Consider the following 18,784-nt stretch of genomic DNA (forward strand, 5'->3'; position numbering starts at 1 on the left):
GGCGACAACAAGAAATGCTGCCAGGTTTGGCCGATACCGGAGCAGTCGGTTCGCTGAAAATACTGCTTCTGCGGCTGAAGGTGTCGCAGCGGAACCCGGAGTCGACGGCGACGAGTCCTATTTCCATTTTTGTGGGTATTTAAGTAAGCAGAACTATGGCATCTATCCGCCTATAATCCACAAGAGGCATTACATAACATGGTGTATTATTTACACTGTAATCGAAAACGTCGTTGCCCAAATCGTCTTCTGTAGATGGCGAACGATATAGAGTTATGCTCAACATATTTATTTCTCCTTGCTTAATTAGACGACTGGACTAATGGAGTATTTCCGATATCTTACAATTTATTAAATTCTTGCAGGCGGCATACACGGTGCGTCTGACTCGCAAGGCGGTTAGGATGTATTAATTGAAAACAAGTAATTTTTAGCAAAAAAAAAACGACCTCAATTCTCATATAAATATATATGTATATATGTATATATATATATATATATATGCGTTATTAACTTAACTGTGTATAATCGAAAGGCGAGTCAACATGTACACAGATGTCTTGCGAGTCAGACGCACCGCCTACTAGTTAACTTTACTGAAAATTTTTAATTTTAAAAATTCTAAAAAATAATGAATAAGCTTACTCCGAGGCAAGTTTAATAGCTAGACAAAAGTCAATGTTTAAAAAGCGATGAAATTGACATCGATGTATCGTCAAATTAGAGATCTTAAAATTGTTTAGCCACAATGGCAAGCGTCAAATTTCATTTCACAGTTTGAATCTCTACTGTTGTACGAAATGGTGTTAACCGCACATACTAATCGAGCCACAACCGAAAATGTGACCATAAGGGCTCGATAATGGGTTTTTCCTCCCTTTTGCCGGAACTTCCAGGTAGCTCGGGTTGGTGATTAACACTAACACATTTCTGAGTATGCTCAGAAACTCTGGTGGCGGCCCCTGGCTGATATCACTTTCTTGACTTAATGGGGAAAACTTAACACAACAAATAAATTCAGTCCTAGAGTAGAACCAAAGTTTCTCCTTAGGGTTTCAAAATATTTCTTGTGTCATACTGTCGTAGTTCCATGCATTTTATAATGGTGTGGCAAATCCCGGAAAACTTTGAAAAAATTTACTGCAGAAGCGCGATACGACACGCTGGGTTTGAGCCAGGCATCATCGTCAGACTGAGACCTAGCCGATCATTTTCGAGTTACTACTTTTTTATTAAATGCTTTGAAGAAAAATCGTGGTCCATAAATGCATACGAAAAAACAATCAAGTCGGAATTTTAATCCTCTAGGGGTCAAGGATTGTTCTATATCGAAAAAATTTATCCCTGTTAAGTTTTATATGGGAAGAAACCATTTTTCGTAGCAATGGTACATACACTTTTTTCAGGATACTTCTGAATTCAAAAACAACAAGCACATTAATTTCGATATGGAATCTTCTTAGGGTGAGAGCATCAAAATTCCGACTGAACTTTGTTCGGACCACCCTAATGTATATACATAGTATGTGTATGGAAGAAAGTACCTAAGTACCTACTTCAGCTAGATATTCCTTTTGAGAAAACCGCCACACTTCATTATTGACGTATGTACACTCTTACCTAGTTTTCAACAAAGAACAAAAGATGAATTATTGCCTCAATCAAAATACCATCGCAAGCGATTTAAAATCGATTAACCCCTTTTTGTCGAAATGGCACTTACATGATGGCCAGAACCTAAAACCGAAAAAAAAAAAATATAAACAAACTGCTGGACGGCCGCCACTTCACATGGAAACGACATAGCAGCCTACATGCATCTTCAAATATCCGAGCACACCTCTTTGAAATGCACCAACACGCTGCCAAGCTTACGATCTCATCGACTCGTCGAAACGGCAGCAAGTTGGGCTCATTATTAAGCAACACTAAATACTCGCCGCCGTCGTGAATCACGCAGCAGCGATTTCAGCGGACGCGTGCGCGCGTGTATACCAACTACGGCGGCTAAAACAAAAGATCAATTTCACCTTTCCATCGCCGACGCAATGCTCAACGCAGCAAAACGCCTCCTAAAGAAGTAGCCAGCTACATGCTGCATACCTGCTTGCAAATACTTCTGAGCAATAAATTCCTTAAAGCAGGCAGAGGTGAAAGAAGAACGAGCTAGAGGGCGGTTTTCGGAGGTCGGCACCACGAAAACGAAACGAAAAAAAAAATAATAATAATCAAGACACTGACCGTCAATGTGATTGCGCATCATATCTATTAAAAAAGAGGTGAGAAATTTCTTGATTAGCTTTGATGGAGGCGAACTTGCGACCTGCCGTGGTGATCTGCAGATGATAGGCGGTGAAGGAGAGAGAACATAACATTAGCCGATGGAAAACAATTCCACAATTCTATCGTGTTGTGCAGAATGAAGATACGTGGTATTAAAAACAGGTTACCCGTGTAGATTTCAAAAAGCTGGGTTAGATATCAATGCACGCTGATGAAGATCAACGTTTTGTGGAAAACTATGACTTTGATTTCAACATTACCAATGATGAGTGACAGACTGGGAGGCAACTTGCCATCGGCGAGGCATTTGGAGGAAAATAGAGGAGCTGATGTAACTATTAAGAATGGTGAGTAGGGCGCGTATGGTTCGACGTTGCATTCCTGAGTTGCTGTTGATAGTTGGTTTTATGATCATACGTAACGAAAGAATTTCTTATTCCACTAAATTATTCTAAAGAAAAAGTATTTTAAAATGTCATCCGGCATTTGACTAGCAACCTCAGTTCGCACAGTTCTTTTGCGCATTGAATATCACGTAGTGATCTAGATCATCTTGGGCTGCTGATCTCTTGCGCGTTCCAGTTAGTATCAAAAAGTCATTGATTTATTCAGCGGCGGGTAATAATGAATTGCAATGCGCGCGCGCGCAACAGCAAACATGCAACGGCTAGTCGCAGCAGGAAGGGTAAGGCAAAGGGTAAGAAGTGATCACTGCGATGTTGAGGAAGCAGAGGTGTTGCGGCATCTCTGTGAGCAATAACTCGCCGCTCTATAATTATCTCAAATCAAAATTAACCGTCGAAAGAGCGGTGATTTTTTTTTGTTCTTATTTTATTTTTTATTTTTTGAAAGGCAGGCATGCAACCAGCGCCGCGGTGGCTGCGATCAGAAGACCACTTATTCTAGATCAAGCTGCAGAGTTGCATACATAAGTATGTATTAATTTTTTCTTACAACTCGGCGGTATAAAGTTGTTGTTGTTCCACTTGGATATTATTATTACCTTTGCGGTGGGCAGTGTTGTGTTTTTGTTTTTGTTAGTTGGAGTGTTGTGATTGCTATTGGTGTTGGTGTTGTTGTGGCAAGTACGTGCTGTAGATAGCTAATTTATTGCTTGCTAATATCGGCAGCTCAAGATCGGCGGCATCTGTTGCACCGATGATATGTAAAAAAAGGCGTTGGTTGCATGATTGTGGTCAACAGCAGCAAACAAAGGCATAGAAACTACTCCTGCGGAAAGTGGCAATTAATCTGCAGTGAATGAAAATTATTACATACATATGTATGTATATATGTATATTCAAATGGAAATCTGGTTACTTACTTCTGTATATTTATGAAGATAATAAAATGGCATTTGTCACTATACTTACGGAAAGTACTGTTATGTCATTCAAACAAACCAAAAAAAAGCAAGAGGTACATAGCCTACATAAGTTCTTCTTCTTCTTCTTCTTTGGCGCTGTAACCGCCTAAGCGATTCGGGCCGAGTTCAGCAAAGCACGCCAGTCGTTTCTTCTCTGTGCCAACTGACGCCAATAGGAAACGCCAAGTGAAGCCAAGTCCATCTCCAGCTGATCTTTCCATCGCATTGGGGGCCTCCCTCTTCCTCTGCTACCACCAGCGGGTTCCGAGTTGAATACTTTCAGAGCTGGAGCGTCGGTGTCCATTCGAACGACATGACCAAGCCAGCGGAGCCGCTGTATTTTAATTCGCTGCACTATGTCCATATCGTTGTAAAGCTCATACAGCTCATCGTTCCATCGTCTGCGGTACTCGCCGTCGCCAACGCGTAAAGGACCGTAAATCTTCCGCAAAATCTTTCTCTCAAACACCCCAAGAGCCGCCTCATCGGATGTTGTCATTGTCCATGCTTCTGCGCCATATACCAGCACGGGCATGATGAGTGACTTATAGAGCGTGGTTTTCGTACGTCGAGAGAGGACTTTACTCCTGAATTGCCTACTCAGTCCAAAGTAGCACTTGTTGGCAAGAGTGATTCTACGTTGGATTTCAATGCTGACATTATTATCGGTGTTAATGCTGGTTCCCAAGTAAACGAAATTCTCTACTTTCTCGAAATTGTAACTGTCAACAGTGACGTGGGTGCCAAGGCGCGAATGTGCTGACTGTTTGTTTGATGACAGGAGATACTTCGTCTTGTCCTCGTTTACCACCAGACCCATGCGCTTTGCTTCCCTATCCAACTTGGAAAAGGCAGAACAGACTTCGCGGTTTTTGTTACCGATGATGTCGATGTCATCGGCATAAGCCAGCAATTGCACGCTCTTGTAGTAAATTGTTCCTGAGCGGTTCAGTTCTGCAGCTCTTATTATCTTCTCCAACATCAGATTAAAGAAGTCACATGAAAGGGAGTCGCCCTGTCTGAAACCCCGTTTTGTGGCGAACGGCTCGGAGAGGTCTTTTCCAATTCTGACGGAGCTGGTGGTATTGCTCAACGTCATTTTACACAGCCGTATGAGTTTTGAGGGGATGCCAAATTCAGACATAGCGGCGTATAGGCAACTCCTTTTAGTGCTGTCAAAAGCGGCTTTAAAGTCGACAAATAGGTGGTGAGTGTCGATCCTTTTCTCGCGGGTCTTTTCCAAGATTTGGCGTATTGTGAATACCTGGTCTATGGTGGATTTGCCAGGTCTAAAGCCACACTGATAAGGCCCAATCAGTTCATTGACGGTGGGCTTCAGTCTTTCACACAATACGCTCGATAAGACCTTGTAACCTATGCTTAGAAGGCTGATCCCGCGGTAGTTGGCGCGAATGGCGGGGTCACCTTTCTTGTGGATTGGGCACAGCACACTTAAATTCCAGTCGTCGGGCATGCGTTCATCTGACCATATTCTGCACAAGAGTTGATGCATGCACCTTATCAACTCCTCGCCGCCGTACTTGAATAGCTCAGCTGGCAGGCTGTCAGCTCCAGCGGCTTTGTTGTTTTTCAGCCGCGTTATTGCTATACGTACCTCGTCATAGTCAGGCGGTGGAACGTCGACTCCGTCATCATCGACTGCGGGCTCGGGTTCTTCTTCTCCACAACTTTCCGTGCTGCTACCATTTAGTAGGGCGGAAAAGTGTTCCCTCCATAATTTAAGTACGCTCTGGACATCAGTTACTAGGTCGCCATTATTGTTCTTACAGGAGTGCGCCCCGGTCTTTAAACCTTCCGTAAGTCGCCTAACTCTCTGGTAAAATTTTCGGGCATTCCTCCTGTCGGCCAGCATTTCAAGCTCTTCGCACTCACGTATTTCTGCCTCTCTCTTCTTGTTGCGGCAAATACGTCTCGCTTCCCTCTTCAGATCCCTATAGCGGTCCCACATAGCGCGCGTTGCGCCCGATCGCAGCGTGGCCCTGTAGGCGGCATCTTTTTTCTCTGCAGCTTCCTGACACTCCTCATCGTACCAGTTGTTCTTTCGGGCTCGCTGAAATCCGACTACTTCTTCGGCGGCGGTACTTAATGAGCGGGAAATGTGGTTCCACTGCTCGCATATGTCGGTTTGTTGAAGAGTGCTCTCTGAGAGCAGGTGTGAGAGTCGAGTAGCGAAAGCGCTGGCTGTCTGTTGTGATTGCAGCTTTTCGACGTTAAGCTTTCCTTGCATATTTGGGCGCACATTTTTTGCTGCACAGAGGCGGGTGCGTATCTTGGCTGCAACAAGATAGTGGTCCGAGTCGATGTTTGGGCCTCGGAGTGTGCGTACGTCTAAAACACTGGAAGCGTGCCTTCCGTCTATCACAACATGATCGATTTGGTTTCTCGTTTTTCGATCCGGAGACAGCCACGTAGCTTGATGGATCTTTTTATGCTTGAACCTAGTACTGCATACTACCATGTTTCGGGCCCCGGCGAAGTCGATCAGCCTCAATCCGTTGTCGGACGTTTCGTCGTGGAGGCTGAATTTTCCGACGGTGGTTCCAAAGATCCCTTCTTTGCCCACCCTGGCATTGAAGTCGCCAAGCACGATTTTGATATCATGACGGGGGCAGCGCTCGTACGTGCGCTCCAAGCGCTCATAGAAGAGATCCTTGGATGCCTCATCCTTCTCTTCCGTCGGGGCATGGGCGCAGATGAGCGAGATGTTGAAGAATCTCGCTTTGATGCGGATTGTGGCTAGACGCTCGTCCACCGGGGTGAACGACAGTACTCGGCGACGGAGTCTCTCTCCCACCACAAATCCAACTCCGAATTTGCGCTCCTTTACATGGCAGCTGTAGTAGACGTCGCAAGGCCCCAGACATTGTTTGCCTTGCCCCGTCCAACGCATTTCTTGGATGGCGGTGATGTCAGCTTTTGTCCTTACGAGGACATCAACCAGCCGGGCAGAGGCACCTTCCCCATTAAGGGTCCGGACATTCCAGGTGCATGCCCTCAAATCGTAGTCCTTTAAACATTTGCCGTGGTCGTCATCATAAGGGGGGGTCTCATCCGAGGCTTTGCCTTGCTTCTTCACTGGAAGTGGTTTTTACGTGGCGGGTCCCAAGCCCAGCGCACAACCCATTGCTGGGACGGGGGTGGTTTCGCAACCAAATACACGTTTATATAGCGAGCCGCTTGCTCCAAGCAGACACCCGCTTGCAGCCGCACCTACTGGTGAACAGATGCTGCAGACTTCAGCGAGCCCTTAAACCGAATAAGTCGGAGTGGCCCCACCGAAGCTCCCTCTCTTTCTGCCGTGACCCAAGGCTGCACTCGGATTGGTTACCGCATCTCGCACATGGGTTGCTCACGTTGCCCAGAGTGTGCGAACGAGGACGCAAGAGTCGGGATTGAGTATAGCCATGCAACGCCTATACCCCATTGCGCCTACATAAGTTAAGGAGGTAAAATTGGTTTTGGCTTATGCAGTTATGCGTCCCTGGTGGAGATGGACGCGGGACTAAATATTCAATCCCAATCCCGACACTTGATTTTTAGGTCCCGAACCCGCCCATCCCGGCGTTTTTTAAATTTATACCGCGCGTCCAGTGGGTCCACTAGGTCCCGATACCTATCACTAAGTAAAATTCAAATGGCTTACAAATTAATTTTAAATGATGCAAAATAAAATATGTATTCAAACGCAAATGTCAAAAAAACTGCAACTAAGATTAGACTTAACTGAATTTTGAATGCATATACGGCTCAAGTGATTTTTTTTATTATTTAAATCCTGGTTAGAAGTGAAAATTCATGTTAAATTCACTTGGCTCTTACAACAGTTTTTAAGAAAATAAGTATGAAAAATTCGAGCAGCAGTATATTCTTATTAACTTAGCTCTTCAATTACTTGTTTGAAAAATTTTGTAACAATCTACAGTGGCAACGCAATTAGGCATATACATAAGTATTCTACATATCTGCGTCATACTAAAAGATCTGCACCATCTGTTTACTCCGTTTTCTTTTTAAAAGTCGTGGATTTAAGCGGGAGTTTCGGGAAAGAATTTCCGTCCCGTCCCTCCCGCAAATTTTTTTAAACCTTCCCGATACCACCCATCCTTGCCATTTTAAACCGTAAGTACCGCGGGTACCGCAATCGCGCGCCCATCTCTAGTCACTGGGGTATTGTGAGCAACCCAAATGCGAGATGCAGTCACCAACCCATGTGGGGCCTTTGGCGGAAAGGAAGATAGCTTTACGAGTTCACCGCGACTTATTCGAAACTAAGACTGACATTTACCTTGTTTAGACGATGCGTTTATTTGTGCTAACTTAAATCGTTTCACTTTGATACGGACGACCGATTGGCAATCGCATGTAAATTATACTGGCCATAGAGAGTATTTTCTGGGTTCACTCTAAGACCACATTGCTCTGCCCAACGGCATAGTTCTGCTAAAGTTCCATCCATGTTGTTACTCACCACAGTTGGAAACAACGCGGTTAATAACTCACTACATCGTCAGCGTTGCCACTACCTTTACTCCCCCCGATTGAGGATCGCCCCTAACGTTTCTTATTAGTTTGTAGCTTCCAAGTTCCGCTGATATCATTCTGCTGCGAATCGTCGACATTAGCCAAGCGTTTATAGACTCTGTGTCGACTTCTCGACTGTTCTAACGACTTAATGAAGCGCCGTCTCAGTGGATCCTCGTCCTCGTAAATATGCATGCTGTGACTGAGACATACAATTGCCGTGGAAAAACCCCTGGACATGCACGTCTAAAACCCTCTCGAAAGTTTTGAGAACAAAGTAAGTGAAGCTGGTCGCCACGTCAAAGGGATGTTGTTAAGGGCTATGCATCCTTTGAAAATTGACAAAAGCCATGGCAAGATAGCGTTCTCCACCATTTTTATTAGATTAACCTGTTCCACTGCTTACTACTTAAACTGCTGTTAAACCCCCTATGGTTCCGTAATTGAAAAATTAAGCTAATTCACTAAAAACACGTGTTTCCGCACCGAACAACAATCAGCTTCCTACTGCCTAATTTGATTGGTCTGGCGCAAAGTAGCGTTGGCTAACTGGCATTGATATTTATTTATGTGCATAGTACAAGCAAAAGATCCACCTATAGCTGTTATTTATGTGCACACCTACGAATACTTACCGCCTACTCATGGTGGAGCGATGCTATCATTAGCGAATTACAAGTCATTTGAAAACCGCAAGTAATTATAAATAAATTAAGCCAACAATGAAATGCTGTCAAAATTTGGGCGCCTCTACATTGCCATACGCACAGAGCACCGTTACGACGATTTTTTTGTTTGGAAGCAAGGTCCGTTGCTTAGATGTAAATCTCCCCCAATGAATGATGGATTACTCAAGCTGGCATGGTCGCTGCGTGTGTCGCAGTCGGATGCTTCTGGGCAGTGAGTGGTCAGCGGCGTTCGTTTCGTTCGTTGCTTATCGTCGTCATCAGGATATCAAAACCTATGCAACGTCAGTCAGGTGCCCAACAAAAACCGTAATTTAGATGAGGCATAAAAGTCATTTTGAGCCCATTATTAAGTTGTACATAAGTATGCATTCGGCAACACACACAAATTATATTGTTTATTTCGAGATGCCTTATCATGCTGACACTCTGCGGTTTTTTTGGTTTGCATTCTTATGTTAATGATTATTTTGGCTAATTGAAAAAGAATAGAGCAGTTAGTTAGTACGAAGTAACTGTTTGTTGACTCGTTAGTGGAATTATTATTGAGTACATATATATTCATACATAAATATATATACATGTTAATAAATAAATTTTCGATTGCTTGATTACTTAATGTGTAGTATTATTGCTGCGAAAAAGACGCACTTAAAGTTGAGGTGAGGCCGATTATAAAGAACACTGATAAAGTCGATAAATGTGGAATTTTATATGAGGGTGTGAGTGTTTTTCTACAACGCAAAAGCCCATCTCAATTATTTGTACTCATAGCACGCGCTAATATAAGATAACGAAGCATAAGAATTATCGATAACGGTACTGAAACATATATATCGATCATGTTATCGAAAAGTATATCGACATATTTAGATAAATGAAACATTTATATACCTAAGTAACGAAATTGATAAATATACCGTTAAAGACATACGAGGCGAGAATAGAAATAAGGAATATAGATTTTAGTAAGTTTTCACAACTTTGCTTTATTTAAACAATGTTTATAATTTTTTTTTGAGAATATATCTTAAGTATCTTCATAATATTTGAATAATATCTCGTAAATCGAAATTTCAAACTTCGTAACGTCATAATTCGACGAATGTAAACAAATAAAAACTTCACACTTTTTAATCTGAATTTTAAGGAGTATGCAGCTTTGTAGCCCATTAGTTTTAGTTTACTAAAGTGCAAGTTTGAAGTAGCTAGGACTAACCGTTGATTTTTGGCAAATTTTTGTTCGAGTATCTTTTTCCACCAAAGTATGTTCGACAATTTTTTTTTTGTATGGAGCAAATGAGCCGCTGTGGTGTAGTGGTAAGCAGTGCGCGCTTCCACTCCACAATGCCTGGGTTCAAACCCTGGTCAAAGCAACATCGCAAAAATATAGAAAAAAGGTTTTTTCTTAACAGCGGTCGTCCCTCGGCAGGCAATGGCAAACCTCCGAGTGTATTTCTGCCATGAAAAACAGCTTCTCATAAAAATACAATCGCCGTTCGGAGTCGGCGTAAAACTGTAGGTCCCTCCGCTTTGTGTGACAACATCAAGGCGCACNGCCGTCGCGTAGCCCGGTCCTTGGCAAAATAATTATCTACATAAGAGTACGTGTTAAAATAATTTGACAGCTGTGGTTTGTAGCTCGTCGTTTCCATTGTGTTCGGGCTAACAGCGGTCGTCCCTCGGCAGGCAATGGCAAACCCCCGAGTGTATTTCTGCCATGAAAAACAGCTTCTCATAAAAATACAATCGCCGTTCGGAGTCGGCGTAAAACTGTAGGTCCCTCCGCTTTGTGTGACAACATCAAGGCGCACGCCACAAATCGGAGGAGAAGCTCGGCCAAACACTAACATATGTGTAAGCGCCAATCTATTATTATTATTAAATGAGCAACACCTTCGACGAAACATTTTGCCAAAGTTTGTACAAAGTTTGACATTTTTGCATACATAAAATTTATAATTAGTAAATAATCGAAAAGGAAATAGCCAAAATATGCTAAAATGTCTCTTCCTTACACTGAGAAAAAATTCAACCAAAAATTGGTTAATAATATAATATTGACAATGTCGTGGTTGATATTTTTATTTTTATTAACCACAATTTTGTTTAACCAAAACCAAAACCAAAATTAACCAAACTCTTGGTTGGAGATTTTTCGTTTGAATACGTTTATGTTCCGCACTTCACTCATGCTTTTTTATGATTCGGAGATACAAATCAAAAATTTTTATTATCACCTCTTACGGTATTGTATTTGACCCCGCATCTTCTGAATGTTATCAAATAACAACAATCATCTCTGCACACTAAGCTACAGCCGCTTTATAAATGTGCCTTCAACTGTTCAACTTGAATCAATTTTCTTCGTCGTTTGATGTGGTTCTACACTTCACAGATGCTTTTTCGTTAAATAACAGCAAGCCCCTCTGCACGTTCAGCTACAGTTAGACATACGAATGCTCTTTCAAATGTTCAACTTTAATCACATTTCTTACAATCGGTGTATTAACCATGAAAAACCCAAAAAATAACTTGGTTGAAGAAACTATTCTGCTTTTGGTTCAGTGTATTTTTATTTTAGCCACTGTAGATGTGGATAAAGAATGGGGACACTTTTAACTTCTTATTTCAATACATTTCTTAAGTCTGTAGATCCACTGTTCATAACGGTCCTCAAAAATGCGTTTTTGTGGCTTATTATGTTCTGCGTTAAGCGCATTCATTACTACATTGCTACCGAGGACTTCCCCTCATATTTTTCCTAATTTTTTAAACTAGCCAGAAATCACATGGATGCATTTTTTCGATACCAGAAAGCGAAATAAATTTTCGAACACTTGGAGTAAGCAGTTTTCAGTATACTATTCGGCAGTTAGTTACTGTCTGAGGAGCTACAATTTTTACTTTAGTGAAGTAAATCGAGATCATCAGTTTCGTTGCTGACTTTTGTTGCTTTGCTTTAACAGGTAAACCTACTCCTTTGTCTCCATGCCATTGAGTGCTGTTTAGTTTACGGATCGTACTTTTAAAACCCAAATGCCTCTTTCTAGCTCCCATTAAAAATTCATGATAACCCCCGAGCAGATTTTTTCGTTTATTGTAGATCATTCCGCAAAAACATTCGCTATACAGCCATGGAATTTAAGCCATTCGTGAATCTATGTCAATTTTTTCCTTAGTCAGAGCCACATATATCGCGTCTGTCGAAGATTTTGGGCGCCCTTTTCGAGGCTCGCACTCCCACGGAAAAATAAACAGCCTTGAATTCTTGGTACTAATTACAAGTGGTCTTAAGAGCTGACTCGTTCGTTCCATATGCAGTTTCACGATTGAGAGAATACAAAGGTTGCGCCGATCTCGGACCGCTATTCCTCTCTTAACGAATTTGACAGAATCGTGGTTTGCATGACGTCACACTTGTGCAACTTGTTTACGTTTTCCTTGCAACATTTTTTCTTCTTCTTCCGTTCTTGCTCACGTTTTGGCATTTCTCTCTCGCAATTGCACCAGTGTGACGTCACACAAAAGTTATTCTCAAAAATCCTCTCTGATCGGCGCAATCTTGTATTCTATCATTCTTGATGCAGTTTGGAATTCATTGAAACTCTCCCCAGGCTTAAGTTGACGTCGAAAGCTGTAAAGACTGGCATCACGAGTTTCTTCCTGCGTTGGTGACGGAATTACTACCGACCTTCCGTAAGTAATTTTACGTTTTCACGTCACGTGATTTCGTACTCTGCTACATAATAGATCTGCTGGGGTGAAACATAACAGAAATATCTGGTGACTGCCACTAACGCGTTGAAAACCTGGCAGCCCTCAGAGATGATCTACGACTCTCGCTTTACACCGGCCGACTCTGAAGGGAATGCGTCAAACCTCTCCTTGGTCTCGTTTAGAGACAACGGCTCTGAGTGGGGATCTTTTAAGCTAGAAAAATCAATGAATTAAAAATAATTCTCAAGGTCTGGACTGCATGTCCGGCTATTCGGGTGCAGGAGGCAGAATTCGGCTCCTTTACAACGGGTTATCTATATTGTCCTGGGAATCATGGACCGTATCAAGTAGAAAGCAGAGATAAATGGAAACGGCTTATCACTTGCGCTGACGAGCGGTATGTGTCTCTTGAAGTGAGAGCCTCCACGGTTGGAGAGGTGTGGGAGAGATCTAAGCTAGAGGCCGTGGACAAGAAGGATGTCCATCTTCACGGGGTGTCGGGTGGTTGTTTATGCAAATGAAGTTGCACCTACTGTTAAGGGTCGATTTTGAGACACTCTTTTAGATCTCACTGAAGGTTTCCTGAATTTGGTGACTAAGCGGCGGTCTTACTCATTAGGAAATATGGGATGCCTAACGCAACTTTTCCATCGTTTGGAGACGTTCAGCTGCAGTTTTCTGACCGGGTCACTTACTTAAACCTTACCCTGAAGAAGAAACTGTCGTGAAACCCTAACATTAAGGAAAGGAAGAGGAGGAAGGCATTAGTTGCTCACTTTACTGCTGAGGAGATATTGGTAAGAGATGCGACCTCTCCCCGAGAAATCAAGATTACCTAATTCCCCCAATTAATGATTGCGGAGTTCAGAGGGTTGGATGAAGGGAGCAGTGAACTTTCAATAAGTTCAGTCTTCCGGACTATTTCATTGTTTTTCAGGCAGAAGTAGCTGCAATTAAAGAGCAGTGGACTTACTAAGAGGCAAAACAGTTATCAGAGTACTGAGAAAAATGATGGCCCGGGAATGTCTGAGATCCTTCAATTGTAGCAGTTTTGGGCATTTATGACCACCTGTGGTTCACTCTTAAGCAGATAGACCCCATGCCACCTTATGGAGAGCTGGGAGAAAATTAGGACAAGAAAATTAGGATGGGGAGGTCGAGGGAAATCCTCATGATTCCAAACTCTCAGCTCTCGATATTGATGAGGTCGCTGATAGAACAATGTCCTATTGGTCTTCTTCGCCTTGAGTCTGGGAACCTTAACTTACGGGAATTTACTAGTTATCACCGAGGACCGTCTTTTTAATGTCCAAATACGTCCCTCATCTAGCACGTCTAGCAAAACCTAACCAAATCGTAACCTAAATTAAATTATTACTTGGCCTCTTGAAATAAAAAAAGAACTTTAAGGCACTTCTATCTTTTTTCCCCCATCTCGTTAAATACAACAGGGTACCAAATATTTATGTCAAAAAATGACACGAAATTTCAATTTTCTCCACTTTACTACTTGTTTTTGTTGTGTCACGGGAAATATGTCGGAAAACAACTCTTATAATTTGGATCATCTAGTACTCACTTACATTGAAGACATAACCAGACAATCTATACATACAGACATCTCAATCTTCTTCTTTATGTAAGAGGCATTACCAAAGGAAAGCTGGTAGACTGAGCTCAATAGCCCCTTCGGTCAATGGTGTTGTATACCTGTGAGGCGTTTTAGGTTGGACCTTTCTACTTGTGAACTTGAACAAGGGCAATCCATGTTTTAGTCTGCAAACTATCACATTTCTTGAACTATGCTTCTGAAGATGAAATATGTATGTATGTGTTTGCAAGGACATATGGAAACCAAAGTATTTACGCTCTCTGCGGCTGTCTCCGAAGTTCCTTGCCGACAAAGCAGGAAAGTGTAATACATACACGTATTGTGTCGGTCAGTGCAGTTGCCTAAAAGCCTCTTTTACAGAAAATAATAAAAATAATATTGTCATGGGCATGTCAAAGTGTCGTCCGAAAGCATGGGTCAATTCTCTACTAAATTAAATTGAAGTCATAAAATGCCACATTAATTCTTTGTATATTACGTTTTAATTTAATTAATTTTACAACATAGTAATTTCACTAATTTACTGCTATAATCCAACACCGACACTTCGGATATCCTCCCCAACACCGCTGACTCAGCACAAGGGTCCACACGCACACACTTTCCGAAACTGCGATATCTAGAGGCATCTCGAGTGCTGCAGTAGTGGCATCAGCAGATTCGCTCTCCAATTAGCCTTAGCCGCAGGTTCCAGTCATTCGGTGTTCAAATCATTGATTCGCATCTCAAATGCGTAAAATGTGGTGTCGAAGCGGCAGTGAAATTAAAACCTACAATAAAATGCTTTTCGAATTGTACGCACTTGAGAATATGTAGGTATATATGTACATTAGACTGCATCACTCCCCTTACAAAAAAAAAATGATCAAGAGTGAATTGCTGCGGAATAGCTGCGCTTGATTGTGGTGGTTTAACAAATGGAATAGTGGAAAAAAGCAATGACAATTTACAAGGCAAACTTAGCACAGTGCGTAGGCAACTCGCTGAGTCAGTGGGATCGTCGGTTCGTACCCTACTGAAAGAAGTCTGATGAGGAAATGTGGTGATTTCCGAAATAGCTATCACTTCTACCATTTTTCAAATTATTGTTGGTTTTCCACAATAAGTTTTTCATTAAAAATGGCCTCAAGCTCAACGACAAGACGTGGACGTCTTAAAATATAATAAATTTTGTAATCCCGGCAGAAAAACCGCAACTTTTTTTGGGTGATGCAGTCTAATGTACATACATTCATATATACATACATATATATTTGGTGTTTCCTTTCTATTCTATTGTACGCCAGTTAAACATACTCGTAGAGATACATATTTATGTATGTATGAATGTAAATCCACAAGGTACATATCTATACAGTAGTCCGCCCTCTCAATTTGAGATTGTTGTAATAAAAATTGTTTCAAATAATGACGGCTGCTTGTGTTTCTACAATTCCACGTTCGTTTGTATGACTGTATGTACGTATATACGTGCTAAGAGGTGTATGCACTGAAAATGAGATGATGCTGGCATTTGGCTGCCACGTGACCTGGTCATTATACTGAAAGGCGAGTGCAATCGTCTGCAAGATAGCGACATTGATATTTGTAAAGGTATGCACATATACATATACTAGGTTTTTGGGGTGTAGTTCGAATCAGGTTAGATTCTGTGTTAAACGTGTAACAACAAGTAAATACTAAGCGGTGTTGCAAGTGTATTTAGGAAACACGTGCCCCGGTAGTAGAGCTAAACGGGTGTTAGCGATTAGCTGAGATCATCCTCAATTTGCGAAGGCAGGGACTTAACAAGTCTTGAGATTTTTCGAAATGGTTAGAATATCAATTTGTAAAAGAATCGAGTAGACATACTATACTTATATGTATGTGCATTAGGGCGAAGTAATTTTTTCGGGAAAATTTTTCGAAGAAAGTGTATAGCAAATTCAAATTCTACGATTAATTCTAAGCAAAAATGGCGGATAAGCCATGTACCAAAAACGTCGCTTGACCATCCCAATTATCAAAACAAAAAGGAGTATATAGAATGAAGAAAACAAAATTTTGTAAATGAAGAACTAATATCGTTCAGAAAAAATTATTATACACTGACTTTTCTTTTAAAAATTGGGAGGGTCAAACGTTATTTTTGGTGTATAGTTGGTTCATCATTTTTGCTTAGAATTGAACGTTGAATTCGAATGTGCCACTTTTTTCGAAAATAAATTACTCCGCGCTAATGTTCATATATATATGCATATAGTTAGATACGGTCGTTTTATATTGAAAGTTGAAAAATGACAACTTCGAGCGCAACGGTTTTCGATTTGGCTCAAAATTTGCGCAAAAGTAGCTAGTTTCATACTAAAACTGACAGAAATTAGTATACAATTTTTTTATTGTTTCCTAAAATATGGGCGTGGTCGATAAAAGGAAGATGGGTCACCCAACACATTGTCTTATATGTAAGTCCACAATTTCATCTCTTTCCAAATACGACAAAACAACCCAAATTTATGAAACCTAAATTCAAAGGAACATAACTGGAACAGGGTGAAAGTTGTTCTGGATCCCAAACATATGTAATTGGAGGCTTAGCATTGCGCGGCAAGCAAAAAAGGCCACTTTGCTCTCAATGCAGGTAAAAGAATCTTAGGTAACCCGTATTAGCACTCGCTATTGGCGCAACGGGCGCAATCCTTCGAAAAAGAGGCTCTGAACCCTTTGAAGTGAACCTTCTTAATCGAGTTTGGAAATGTTTTCGACAAAGAAAATGGTAGTGATAAGTATGTACACAAAGGCAAATAAACAATACAGACAAAGGAAAATATTGAGATTAAGAAGAAGATCAGAACGCAGATGAGGAAGAAGATAGAGCTCAAGAGAAATATGAGGAGAAATAAGAAGAGAAAGAGAAAGAGCAAGATGAATACAGTGATGATGAAGATGAAGGACTTTGAAATTTTATCTGAAATCTGTGCAATGTAGAATAATTGTATGGGTATCAAATGAAAGGGAATATACTGAAAAATTTAAAATTTTCAAGTTTTTTTGGTTTTTTGGTTTACAAGAACGAATAGGTATTGAAAGTGCGTTTTTAAATACATATATATTTTTTCTTTAAAATATAATTGTTCCAAAAATAAATATTGCGAATTTTCAAGGATGTTCCAGGACCAAATTTGAAAAGGACATTTTCTACACCGATTCGTCCTTGTGCACCAAACATTTTAATCTTTTTTTAATTCTTGTTAACTGATATGCACATTGTTGTTCCTCATTGCACTTAATTTTTAAATAATTTTTTTAATTAATCATAATTTTAAAATTTTGAAGTTCTTAAAAAAAAAAATCCTGTCCTCAGAGGGAAAACCAAAATTCGCAGTTTTACAATATTTAGCACATAGTTTCGCGAATATATTAATTTTTCGTGGTTAAAACTTACTCTCGCGCGTTGAAATTTATTTCTAATTTCTTGTATTGGGGAATTTTATCTATTTAGTTTCAGTTCCTCTGAGCATACACACTCAGCTTTTTTTTCGAAAGTTCAGCTGCTAACAGCGCAACAAGATTGTGGGATGTAGGTTACTGGATGCCGATTGGTCACCGTGCCGCCGCCCACCTGATATCAACTAGCTGCCTGCCGATATGTACATTTATCTAAGCTAAGACCTGAGCCTGTCTTTGAAGACGAATCAAAAATTAGAACGCAGGTAAATGTTTTCTCAGATAGCCGGAATAGGCGGAAATTCAGGCTCACTGCTCTTCTCGGTCACAACTTGTTAAGAATTGTAGACAAGAGTTGGCCTCAATTTCTAATCAAGCTTCAAGTTTACCTTACTTGAATGAAGCCATTTAGAGAACTACGAGCTGGAATCAGCTTAAAACCCTATCTTAAGCTGCCCAGATTTTTGAGGGTACAAAAAATAATTTCATAATTATATACAAAATATGTATCTCCTGAAAAAAATTTATCAATTAAACATTGAAATATCTAGTTACTCTTTTCTCTGGAGAATTTGTGGCAACACTGTTCTTAGTATTGAATTTGAATACTTTTTTCACCAATATGGTGGCAAAAATTAATTAGTGCACATGGCTCCTAGTCACCATGACTCAAAGTTTGAGCGATCTATGTAGAATGCGTCAGTTCATTTTCCACCTGCACTCTACAACTCCACGCTCACGCTTAACAATTCCTGCGCATTTTGTTGTGGACCACATGTAGAGTTCACTGAATCCACATCCAATAGCCAGCCCCAGCAGAGACGCACGCGCCGGTCCAACTATCAAAGATGTGCATTTGTTTTAGGAAATGCACTACTTTCCTGTCCACTACTGCAGCTCCTGCTGTTTTGTCCCTACGAACGTTTGTAATGTTTCATTTTTATGGTGCTATTGAAATGACTATTTTAGATATTAATTACAAAATATTTATTCTTCCTACAATCGAGCTGATAAATGATGGCATTCACTTTGAAAAATAATATTTCTCGAGAATCCAATGGGCTGTTTAAGAAATAACCCCAAGAATTTCAAACAAAAAACACCTGTTGGTAATGAAAACTAAGCGTGCGAGCGCGTTTCTACAAGAGC

This window comes from Rhagoletis zephyria, unplaced genomic scaffold (assembly GCF_001687245.7).
Source record: "Rhagoletis zephyria isolate East Lansing unplaced genomic scaffold, Rhagoletis_zephyria_1.1 Rzeph_scaffold_00399, whole genome shotgun sequence".
Lineage (NCBI taxonomy): Eukaryota > Metazoa > Arthropoda > Insecta > Diptera > Tephritidae > Rhagoletis > Rhagoletis zephyria.